At 42.0% G+C, this 13,488-nt stretch overlaps 1 protein-coding gene across 1 annotated transcript in view; it reads left to right on the top strand.

Moving 5' to 3' along the window:
- EYS (eyes shut homolog) overlaps positions 1 to 13,488 on the top strand; it is a 491,695-nt gene that overhangs the window by 213,282 nt on the left and 264,925 nt on the right. The window lies entirely within an intron of this gene.

The raw sequence follows: 13,488 nt of genomic DNA, 5'->3' as shown, positions 1-13,488 counted from the left end.
GTAGATAAGCAAATTAAATGTGACCCAATTTGTAAATATAATTATCTTTGTAACTTTTCCAGCTTATCGTGGCAGCCCCTCAAGTTCTCAATGGTACAGATCTGTAATTTATCCTTTTTATATTGATTCTCAGGGAAAAAATTGATTTAGCAAATTTAATACATCTCTTCCAAGCAATGCTATTTGTTCTGGCTACAGCCCTCACCATGTGAATAATGTGAGGCTTTGCATTTAGTCAGCTCTTGAGGTGACTAAAATTTTTCTTACACTTTTATTAAGAATATGATTTACGGAGTTGTATTTGTCTGCTCTGGGGTGCCTGGGTGAGAATTAATGGTTTTCAGGTAGCAATGCAATTTGCTGCCGATCCAGCCTAGGGCCAAAGTTGTTCATTTTTTATTTTCTTCTAACTGCCCCCCTTACTTTTTATCCTCTAAAGGTCTGCAAAAGACAGACTTTCTCAGCCATGGGATTCTTGCAACCTCTAGCATGGCTAAATTAATGTCCAGCATACCACTTGAAGGCACAGGACTAGGATCATTAACCACCAATAGTGAGTCTTCAGCAGCATTCTTGCTCACTTCCTCAGCAGACATTCCCACCTCACAGTTGTTGGGATTTTCAGGTCCGTTTGCAACACGAATAACGTCCGACATAACAACTGAGCCATGGACAATGATTGATAGTTCAGGAGATTTAACACTAGTCTCACTCTCACAAGATGAGTATGATATAACCTCATTTATCACAGACTCCTTAATGACGGTTCCAGTTCCCTCTGTGCAAAGTTTGTCAGTAGGGAACCATAAGGCTCTTGCTTTATCTGCTACAGACGTGAGTTCAGTAATTAGTAGCATACCAGAGACTTTGATTGAATTAAATAGTCACTCATTACTCTCCCCCAGATTCCAGCCTGCCACTCTGGCAATTGCATTTTCAGTTCTCTCCATGCTGCCTCAAGAGGATACTAGAGAGCAATTGGCTGCTTCCCTAATATTGATAGGCAAAGACTGGATTTTACCGAAGCCCTCTGTGATATCTGTTTTCCCTCTTGAAGCAGCCATTTCAGAAAAGGTAGGCGGCTTTAGCTCATCAGTTATGCAGCAATCCAAAAGGCAAACATCCTTTGACCTCAACTGGCAAACTGCAGGTTCTTTTAGCAAATTAAACCAAACATGTGCAACAGGTTCTTCAGCTGACATGAAACTCTCCAATGAATTCTCAGATCAGGTTCTGCATAGCAAAGAGCCTCTCCTTCATGAGGCGTTCTGGATGAATTTGGTGTTATTAACCAGCTGCTCCACATTAATGAGATCTACTGCCGGTACCTCTGGGCATTCATTTGTTTCAGCTTGGGGAACGGCATCATCGGCAAAATTCACAGAAGTATCTTCCTTTCATCCTACTGAACTAAGCAGATATAAATTCACTACAGAAGGGTATTTTCAAACTAGGCCCTTGGAGGAACCAAGCACCGAATTCTCATGTGTTTATTTGGACTGCGTAGCAACTGTTCTTTTACAAACCATCCATTTAGAGCCATCGTTTCCGACCATCTCAGCTTCTCAAAGATCAAACATGTATTTGAGTAGGAAATTAACTGGCATGGAACAGCTGGACTACACATCACATGATCCAGTTATGGAGATGTCTCAGTCATTGACTCAGGATACATTGTTAGCTTTTTATCTGAGCAATGCTCTTCAAGAAGAAAATGGTGCCTATGTTGCATCTCGTTCCAATAAGTCCACATCACATGAACCAAGAAGTTCAGAAAGGATTTTTGATTTGCACCTTGAGCATGCAGGAACTTCAAAAAGAGGCTCAGTGGTTACTTTGCTTCGTGGGCATTTATCAGCCTTTTCTGATATGGCATCCTCTTCAGTACTAGCTGACCAGCCACTCCCTACACAAACATACCTTGCAAAAATCTCAGCGACACAGTACCTTTCATTTTCTGATGAAAATCAGGCTTTAACTGTAATAGATGGTACTTCACAGCAGTATTTGAAGTGGACTGATAGTACAGATGAAGAACATACAGCAAGTTCAGACAGCCCCTTATCACAGTCACACAGCATGTCAGTAGTAGCTTCAACTGTTACCCCTTACCAGCTGACATTGTCTGGTGAGTTGTTGCTTCTTCTACTTTTTTAACTTCTATTTGGTAGATATATTGTTGCCTAAAGGTTTATGGCTATTTCTTTGAGAGGATGATTCATATGAAAGTGTGCATAACATATACAGACCTGAAAGATCCTGTCATGTTTAAAATATTAGGTATTTTATATGTCACAAACAGTTGTTATTTTAGAGCTGCCATTTAAACCTCATTCTCATTTGGAGTAGATGAGGTAGAAAACCAGTGTTTGGACTGTACCAATTTATACTTCAGTTGAGGGTTCATATGCTCCTACATAATTAGAAAACTATACATCAGACTGATGAATCAGTGGCAAAATATACTAGAGCTGGTTGGTAGTTTACTACTAGTGGGAGTGGATTAACTTGGGTTGAGCACAAACTACTCTTATTGAAAACAGTTTTTAAAATGCTAGTAAAGGACTCCCTTTGCAGTGATATTTTCCCCCAGTATGTTTTGCAAATTTATACACTTGATTGCTTAATAAGTTATATATGAACCAGCCGCGGCGTGGGGATAGGAAGACAACCTAGTCTCCCCCAGCGATTCCTACCTTAGAGTAAAAACGTGTTTGTAAAATAGATTACTTTCTTTTGGGTTTTGGATTTCCTCCTGTTTCCTCTCCAAGTTTGTTAGTCCACATATGAGCTGGTGTGTGCTAATGCCTCATTTTGGCAAGCCTGTACTCAGAATGGCCTGGTTTGCCATAGCTGATAAACTTTAATTTTTCTTTATTCTTCCAACCAGCAGACTTCCTAGACGTTTTCTTTCTATGCATCACTGTAATATATTTACCAAATGCCAACAAAACCGACTTCACTTCCCATCACTTCCCAATGTGTCCATTCCTGATTGGCTGAATCTCATTGTAATGCAATCCCATCCAGTACATTATCCCTAAATATGTGGGATCTTCCAGGCAACGGTCAGAGTAATAACAATATGGTAAAACAGTGGCTTCCAGGGAAAACAATACCCCTTGTTCAGACTACATGTAAATTTATTACTCAGTTGGGTGGCCACCTCACTGGTTCTACGCAGAAAGTGGATATGGTTGTCAGAAATTAAATGAGTTTGTGAAATAAATAGTGAAATATTTATGTCTGCATTTTTAGGTGGGAGTTTTTCACCTGCACTTGCATTTTTATTTTTATTTTATTAGCAATTTAATCTTCAGTAGATCCAAGTGTGAACCTTTAGATTTTGCTGCAAAGTTTACACAGATGGTGAAATGAGCAATAAGCAACCTGCCTAGTTCATCATCTAATAACTGAGCTGGGCACTATATTACATGCAACAGTTTTTAGCAAGAATAGCAATACTGACTCTTGGTGACATTGCCCGCTCCAGGTTTTGGGGCTCCCCAGCCCCCAAAGCAAAGCATTTTCAGAGTAACTGCCACCACTGCTGCTGATTTAGCTCAATCCCTACCAACGACATCCGAAGGGAGCAGGCAAAGTAAATGAGCAGCAACTTCTGTTCCACATTCTCACTGCTATCACTGAGCAAAGGTGAATGTGCAATAATGGCAGTGAGGAGGAGAAAGGCTTTGGTCTCTACCTGTTCTCTCTCTTGTCAACTTCTGGCTCTGTTGCTTCAAGAGGGCCAGTAGATGGCAAAGGAAGGAAGAGGAGGAAGGCCAAAGGGCTTGGGCAGTGGACCAACAGCATAAGTGTGGGTCTTGGCCAGTGCCCACAGGTTAACCCCTAGTGCAGGACCTCATTGAGGTTGGTTAGTGTACCATTTAAACTGCCTCATCTTACCCTGTCAAAGGACAATGTGTCACTTTGCTTGTGTGTGTGTGTGTGTGTGTGTGTGTGTGTCAGAGTAAAGTTAGTACCTCTTTTACCTAATCCAAAACATTCACTTAAATCAAACATTTGCAGCACCCTTGTGGCCCCAGATGTCATTCAACTACCATCATTTTCACCCAGCACGGTCAGTGGACAGGAATTATGGGTGGTTTGGTCCAACAACACAAGGGGACCTCAGCTTGGGGAAGGCTGCTTTGAAGCAAATATGTGATTTCTTGAATGTAAGCATTGTAGATACTTTGCAAACGTATAAATAACAGAAAACGTCACCACTCCCCCCATTCCTTTTGTTGTTTCTAACTGCGGATACAGTTTCAGCTTTTCATTTCTTCATGTACAAGTAATGTATGTAAAATATTCTGGGCAGAGATTTATAAGGGATATTTTCGCTTCAGTGACACCTTTGCCTTCTAATGCTGGTTTATCGCATGCTTTGTGGGTGTCAGCTTCTTTCACTACAGCTGCTATCACACTCGTTAGTCATTTAAGCCTTGTCTTTATCAGTGCTGCCAGGTATGTCATTATTATTCATCTCATATTTAATTTTGTCTCCAGGAGCCATGGCCAGGTGCTTATTTTAAAGCGAGCCTTGTGTTACCTATGCTACACTGGCATTTAAATTCATTAATTGCCAGGATCAGCAGACAGTGTGATCACTCTTTCCCCCCGCCCCTGTCTCTGTCTCTCTGAGCTTGGCTTGGGCTTCTGGATTTCAACTTTGTAAGTTAGGTCATGGCCTCAATGTAGTAGGTTTACAGACCTCACTTGGAGCAGCCAACCTCCTCCGTGATATAGTGAACAGCTGCCACAGCAAAGAATAAAGCGCTAGCCTAGCATGCTTTTACTTTGATTTAGGGAAGAACCGCTGCCCCAAAAGGCTTTTTGATGGGTTGTGACTTTGAAGCACCACATCGCACTTCCACTGCTTCATCCTTAGTCTCTCTCAGTTTTACAAAGGACGCAAGTGTGGAAAACCATCTGATGTCCTTTGTTAACTATGGCCATTACACTAAAAATAGGACACTTCTGCTGTTTTCAAATTTGAATACAGCCTGGCCTCACTTATGAGGGGAAACACTCTTCCGCTTAGGGCCCCTCCAGGCTGGGGGGGGGGGTATTATGTAGCATTGCATTGATATAACAATAGTGCATTAGTGGTGGCCATATACTGGACGTTCCACACATCCTGCAGCTTTATTTGCTGGTTTGAGGTGCATTCCCAGTATTACTGCAATGTTATTGTAATCTGGAAGGGCACTCTTGTGCTATAGTGCAACAAAAGAAGGACAAATAAACCCAGAACATTTGCATTACAAAAGCTTAAAAGATTTCAACCGGTTACAGGACATGCATCGATTGGAAATGAAGCAGTATGTCCACCCTGAAATATTTGCAGGTGGAAACAGTATTGGAAGCGGGACGGCATATAACTGTCCCAATACTATCATGAGCACAAACATCATGAATGTACAGTGAAAAGGATGTTTAGAGGGTTCCTTAGTTGAACTGTGTCTTCCTGCCAAACAGGCTTTGATACATTCAGAATTCAAGATCAGAGAGGCTTTATAACCACAAAAGAAATGTAGCTGAGCTTCTCCTTAGCTAAATGTGTTTGAACATCATAGGTCATATACACATATACAATTTTTAAACAGCGTGAATTTTATATGGAAGTCACATGACTGTTGCACACCCAAGTACATTGTTTGGTTGATTTCATTAACTTACAGTATTCTGTTTCATCATGTTGCATGTGGACTGACATTTGGTGGTGCTTGGAAGATATGTATGTAGTTAAATAGATATCCCCCCTCACATACAAAATGGATCAGATTTTCCCACTGCTGTCATTTATATGTCTAAAACATATCATTGCTCAAAGACCATTCAGCACGTTGAAAATCAATCTTCTGTTTTTACAGATTTTTTTTTAAAAAAACCATGAAATATACAGAGTTCTTCTTTCTTTCTTTTGAGATCTATTTTTCATTACCAGTGCTCTAGCCAACTGCACAGAAATCTAGCTCACCACTTTTCCACAAGCCTATACTGCATACAAAATATTGTCTCACAACAAATGTAATTGATCTGTAGTAAACACAACCGGAAAAAGAGACAACGCATGTGCTTTTTTAAAACACAAAAATCTTTAATAATTTAGTTTTTTAGTTTTTTAAAGCCGAAACTTTGATTAGAGATGCTACTGAGTTCTACCACAAACAGAATTTAGTGGCAAATCTTGGGTCATTCTGTTACAGTTCTGCAATTAATTACAAATTACACTTTGCTACCTATATGCAAAGGCCCTATGTACAAAAGTGGTGTCATCTGTTCTTCCATGAGTTCCACAGTTGTCATGTTGGCTCCTGGTTTTGAGATTTGAGGTGAGAAGCACAAGCATGAATTTTGTGGACTGGTTCCAGTATTAAAAAAAAAAAATAATAGACTGACTAGGCACATAAGTAGTGAGTTTATCAAGAGCTTTACAAGAAGTAAACTCGACAGCTAGATTGATCTATCAATCCCTTCACTTTTCCAGAGGCCCACCTCAAAAACCTAATTAGGCACACTGGGTCTCTCCATTAGTTCTTTGAGGCTGTCTGGCCAAGTCATGCCCATCTGCCCAACATCTGATGTCAGATGCGGGACAAGTGGATATGTGGCTGAGCCAAAAAGTGGTTTGCTCAGGACTGGCATTGAACTATATGTAGTGCTTTGAAGCCCTGGCCGTCAGCTGGTCAATGGGATGTCAAAGAACAGTGCATGTCTGTTTGGAAGCTCTGATGATCAGCTGATTGTTGGATTGCACATTGATTTGAAGCCTCAGCAGTGCTTGTGGTGTCAGGTAATCGTCAAGCACACAGCTTGGACTATGGGGAGTGCAGGAATACTGGCTGGATCCACTTCCATACTCCTGCCCTATAAGAACTAAGAAGAGAAAACTCAACAAATAAAATGATGTATCTCACTTCCCCCTACCCAAATGTCATAACATTCTCTTTGGTTTTATTATTTTATTTTAATCAGCCTGCGTGCGAGTATGCTATGTTCTTAAGTAAAATTAGGTCATTTTACCTTCACATCAGAAAAATATCCTTCTCTGGTTCTTTTTTTATATATTTCATTGAACAGAACAAAGAGCAAAGCACATCCAAATGACACAGTCATGAAAAGATTCCATCCGCCACAACTCTAGTATCTGTTCAAATATTTAAAGTGCTTATTTGGATTGTTTCTCTCTCTGCACCTCTTGGGTGCTGGAGTTACATTAAATATTTCCTTCTGTTCAAGGTTAACAAGGGAGTTATTCAACAATGTTCATCACCAGCAAGAGCATGTGAATGTAGAAATATTTATTATATTAATTTTCTTGAGGATGGTGACTCATGGATAGGCATGCACTTGTGTTTTCCCCAAAAGAAAGATAATAGATTGCTACTAATGACAAATGAGGCATTTTCTGGCATAAAGGGAGAGAAATTTAGACTTTACAAGGAACGATAAAGTCTATAAACAATTGTGAGCATAATCCAACTAAAAACAGGAACATACAAATCCTATGAATGCTATAATCACTCTTTTCTGATTTTGGAGTACTGTCCCCATGCAGGGATAGGTCATGTGCTTAATTTGCCAGGACATTGCATCCTGCAGGCCTTTCACTCTATTCTTCACCTTGGCTTTTATCCTTTCATTCATTCATCTTCTGGTTGCCTTCCTTTGCCTTTCCCTTTCCCTTAGCTCCGTTCACCTCCTTGTTCCTCCTTTCCCCTTCATCTCACCCTTTTTATCTTTTCACTACTCTTTCCCCCCTCTCTGTCCTTCCCTTTTCCCTCTTTCTGCCTTTCTCCTCTGCCTCTTACTTTCCCCTCTTCTTTCCAGCCACCATCCATTCCCTCTGTGTACACACTTCCTCTTCTCTTTCAACCAACAAAATAATGCCAGAGCTGACTGTCCTCTTTCACATCCCCAATAAAGTATGTATATTTACATTATTTTAGATTTCTTCCTTAAAGGGAGATCTGCATTGTGAATGTCTAGTCCTTTATCTGATCTTTGTAAGCAACACTGGAGAGGGGGGCAGGCAGAAGAGAGAGGCCTGCTGGGGATCATGCATAATGACTACTAGAGAATGTACAAAATTCACTTGATATATGCACATTTCCCAAGGTCTGTTGGAGATTAAGGATATTGACCAGAAAATGTGCACAATTACCTCTTCATAGAAACATTAGGTGCACATTTTCCATGAGGCCTGGTAAATGTGCACAATGGTTGGTTGTTATGCACATTAACTACTCAAATTATTCCCTATATACATATACACACAGAGGGGTGTATACGTGCATGCACACATAAAGAGAGAGGTATATTCCTATGGTTGTAATTCTGTGAATGTTTACTTAGGAGTAAGTCCCACTGAAATCAGTGGCACTTGTTTCTGGGTAAAAATACATCGTTTTAGGCACACCCATGCAGTACTAGTCTGAAGTCTGAGGAGGGACTCTTACAATAAAGTTATAAACTCAAAGCTGGGGTGGGCTGGGCTCTGAGGCCTGGGCAAGTACCCAGGTACCCCCCCCCCCAAGTCTGGGTTTAGGTGATACATTTCATTTATCCTACTATTGTATTTTAAGGCATTATGTGCCAAAAATTCTATTCCAGACTTCAAGCTTCTTTCAATCTCGGCAGACAATAATAAGATAAAGTGAAAATATATTACCAGTGTCCCACGGGCATTTTTCAGGCTAGTCTTATAAGTTCCTTTGAATTTCCCCCCTCTTAACAATACAGTACTTCAATTATGTGTAAATAAGTGGAAACAAATGTGAACCTTTTGTGCTTGAGTTAGAATATTATCTCCGTAATAAGGGAAATTGTCAAAACAAGAAGCAGCATTGGATCGTTTCTAAACTTTAATATTTCAGCGATACACGATCATTTACAATAAAGTCTTTGGGTAAATAATTTATGAGGAGAGCTTAACTTTACACCATTAATATTAATAATTACTTATACAGCAGCAAGCAAACAACCAGACTTCAAAGCAAATGTGTTGTTCCTCTCCATTTTCAGCTGAGATCTGACCTAGATTGTAGGTTAGAGAATGCTGTCAACATTAATACAAAACTAGGATTCCAATTTCTACAAAGCAGCATGATGATCTACCATCTCGCTTGAAAGTCTGAAATAGAATACTCCAAGTGATGCAGAACCAGAAGGCAGTCTGTGGCTTATTATTACTACTGTACAGGAAAGGGTCTGAAATATTTATTGCTTCAGCTGGACCACCTTAGTTTTCATCTAATGGTATGTGTGCGTAAGCCCCAATCTAGGAGCTCTCTGGATCTTTCAGGAGCTTCTGATGTGTGCATGGAACCATGGGTGGTGCATCCCATTTTGCTGCCTGAGGCAAAATAGGAATGTGTTTTGCCGCTGCTGAAATCTCTCTTACCTGGGTTGTGTAGCAGCACCTGCAAAGCAACAATGGTGAAAGTGGGTTCTGCCAAGGTGTCATGTGCTGTGCAAGATTTCAGTGACATCTTGCCCAAAGCTGCTGCCAACAGGAGGAGACGGGGGTGCCACTCCTGGAGCTCCCACTGCCCAAGGTCTCACCCCACTTCCTTGGCATTGAGCTTCTACTTATGGAGAGGCCTTTCAATTCACTGCACTATTAAGTCACCATCCAGCCTGCTTCAGTGCCTGAGCTCTTTGGTGAAACATGGACCCAACTGCACAGCATAAGACGGCAACAGGCATTGGGTCGTTGGGGGGGGGGGAACCTGCCTGGAACCCAAAGAGCCTTTGCCAGTTGTTGAAGGCATTTCTGAGTGTCAGGAGTGTGTGCAGGAGCCAGGCCCTGTGACCAGTAGGGCTTTGCAGGACTGGGGCCTTCCTACATTTGTTCTGGAGAGGACAGGTGAGGCCGCCTGGTAACTCACAGCACCTGGAGACAAGAGCTGGGAAGGGATATAAGGTCAGCATTTCCCTTCGGTTCTTTGCCACAGCAACATGTTTCCAGAGCCAGTGTGGTGTAGTGGTTAAGAGCGGTGGACTCATAATCTGGTGAAACGGGTTCGCGTCTCCGCTCTTTCACATGCAGCTGCTGGGTGACCTTGGGCTAGTCACACTTCTCTGAAGTCTCTCAGCCCCACTCACCTCACAGAGTGTTTGTTGTGGGGGAGGAAGGGAAAGGAGAATGTTGGCTGCTTTGAGACTCCTTCGGGTAGTGATAAAGCGGGATATCAAATCCAAACGCCTCTTCTTGTTGCGTTTGGCTTCTTGCTTCCTGATCCTCGGACCTCGGCTTCCTGACTCCCTGCTTCTTGATCCTCGGACCCTTGACTTTGTGACTCCTTGCTTCCTGACCCTCGGACCACTGACTTCTGGACTCTCGTTTCTGCTCCCACCCCTCCATCTTGCCCCCGGTCCCAACGTCCTCAGCCAGGACTTTGATCGCCCATAGACCGGACCGTGACACTGAGCTAGATGGGCCATTGGCCTGATTGGCAGTTTTTTTTTGTTCAAGGTAAGACTGCCTTGTACGCTTTGGCTCTGGACTTCACGGCCACCCATGACAACAATAGGGCTGTCCCAAAATGTCATTGACGCAACACATATGGCTGGAAACCCTTTTGATAGAGGGCAATGAGCATGCTGAAGCAGGCTCTCATGTGCATTGTTTTCCTGGATTAGGAAATGAGAATACAGCTGCGCCTGGATCTCTCCATCTGGCAACTCAGGACCATAGACACAGTTCCAAATCTGGGAAGAAGCATTTGCAGTGCTAGAGAGATGAATCAGAAATGGGGGGTGGGTCTCAGACCTGGGGGGCAAATGCAGCCCTGCAGCCCTCTCCATCTGGCCCTCAGGAACAATCCCTAGGCCACACACCCTTTCAAGCCACATCCCCCACCAGCCCTGTTTTGCTTGAGTACTTTTCCTCACTGGAACATGGCCTTGAACTGTGCTGCCATTGCTGTTTGCCTTTATAGAGGATAGAGAGGAAAGCATGAGTGTGAAGAACTAGGCTACTTTGCCTCTGGCCCCAAATGCCAGGGCCATGTGGCCCCTGAAAGGTTAGGTAGGAGCGAATGTGGCCCACAGGCTGGGAAATCTTACCCGTTCTGGTAGGGTTGGTGGGCTGATTTTGACAGCCTCTTGGCACTCCTTGGATTGAGAACACACACACTCACTTTCATACAGGTATTCGCTTTAAAGTGTATACATGGAATAAAAACAGATTGCACAAACCATCCCTCTTGTGCATGCAGCTCAAAGAGCTATGAATGCAGGCAGGGTTGGAGTATGGCCAAACTCTGTGGAATGATTGCTAGGGTAGTAATAGTTGTTATTTTTTATATACTAATTTCAGCAAAACAAAACAAACAAACATACAAACCCGTCAGTATATGAAAGCTAATGGAGTTTTTTTCGCCCTACGTAGAGCATGGGAAAAATTTCAAATTACCAAACCAAAACAGACTATTTTGGTTAAAAAATAGACAACAGGGACAGTCATATAATTCCTTTCCAATAGGTTGGCTATTTTTACTGCATGTTATGGAGAAAATGCTGTATTGACACAATGTAACATTTTCTTTTTTAAAAAGTGATTTTATTACGTTGTAATAAATCAGCAAAGATAATTTTATTAAAATCCAGATTTTTGTTAACTTATTTATTTCTGGAGTTGTTTTAAAAATGAGAAGCAAAGTAAGTAGTAAAGCCTGTGTACAATCAGGATGGTTAGAATCCAATTTTCACTTTTTACAGGTGTAGGAATATTTTTTCTTGGAGACAACAGCAGCTTTAGGGTTCTACAGCACACTATTTTCAGCACTTGGTAGAAATAATTTACAAACTCAGTAGGAAGTCGACAAGGTGATCTGCCCCAATCAGTCCATTCATAGATGCATAGGTGAATCTCTGAGTCTGCAATTCTATATACACTTAACTAGAATGTCCCATTCTATATACACTTACCTAGATTGTCCCATTGGCATCAATGAGGCTTCCTTCTACATGTCATCTCAAGCCAATGTTGCATAGGGAGACTAGTTTCCACTCACTCCTATCTGCTTCCAAGAGAAATAGCCATACAGTCTAACTGTAATGGTTTTGCGGGGCAGCATGTGTGTGCATGTGATACAGTGGTGTGGGGCTAGTTGATCCTCAGCCCACTTTTAATGACATGCAATCAGCTAATCCTGGCTAAATTCTGAAAGCTGGTTTATAGTTATACATTAATAGGCATGTACCCGAATTGTTTGAAATGAGAACGTTGGTGATTCATAGGTATCAACATGTTGTATATCACTTGATGCAGCTCAAAGGAAAACATGCTGATTTTAGTAACAAATAATATTTCCCTAATGTCAGAGGGGACCTTTTTCATGAGAATTGTGCTGATTACTTAATACACTTCAAATGATTAGATCTGATTAGATATAGGTTGTTCTTTTCTCTCCCCTGTACATCTTCATCCTTCTGGGTTTTAGATTCCCTGATTTCATGTTCTATTAATAATATCTTTGAAGGAAGGAAGGAAACTATAGTTGGTATCACATGTGTTAGACACAAAAGTGTAACTTATTAAGGGATGGCTCTGCTGTGTACTTTCACATTGCCAGACAAAACAAGCAAGACCCCAGGGGTTCCTGTTCCAAACCAAGGTCATGCTAAATAGATTTTACAGTCTGGGGAGGGGAGAGGGGAACCGTTGACTATCATCTTATGATTGGTAACTCAGATCAACATCTGTGATCAAAGGTCTGACTATTGCGAGCCCATGTGCAGGGTGCCCCAAGGAAAGTGGGAGAGGGGTCTGACAGGGGGAACAGCTCACACAACTAACTTTTGGAATTGGAAATAGCCACAACTTTAGTGATTATAGATGGTGGTAGGCTTTGGCTCAGGCATTGGGCATGTATCCTGAATCAGCCACCTGTCAGAGGGGGATGATGTTGAACAGAGTCGTGCCTGGGATATGGGTCATCCTAAGATGCAGGCCAGCTGAGCTGACCCCGATCCCAAGCCACCAGCGGGAAGAACTATGCCCTGTCTACTGTTAGAATTATTGGCCCCAATCCAGTACACATAAGTAGTAAGCAAGGTCTCCTTTTATATTAATTGAAACTTTACCAACTGAAACCCAAGGAACAGGGTGTTACAGTTTGAGTGCAGAGACGCAGGTGGCACTGTGGTCTAAACCACTGAGCCTCTTGTGCTTGCTGATTGGAAGGTCGACAGTTCGAATCCATTTGATGGCGTGAGTTCCCGTTGCTCTGTTCCAGCTTCTGCCAACCTAGCATACTAGTGCAAGTACATAAATAGGTACTACTGTGGCTCTGTGTGCTCTGGCTTCCATCACGGTGTTCCATTGCACCAGTAGCTGTTTAGTCATGCTGGCCACATGACCCGGACAAACACCAGTTCCCTTGGCCTGAAAAGCTAGATGAGTGCTGCACCCAATAGTCACCTTTGACTAAACTTAACTGTCCAGGGATCCTTTACCTTTTACCTTTCTCT

The sequence above is a fragment of the Podarcis gaigeae genome, assembly GCF_964106915.1.
Source record: "Podarcis gaigeae genome assembly, chromosome: 3".
Lineage (NCBI taxonomy): Eukaryota > Metazoa > Chordata > Lepidosauria > Squamata > Lacertidae > Podarcis > Podarcis gaigeae.
This window is presented reverse-complemented; position numbering and strand designations above follow the sequence as displayed.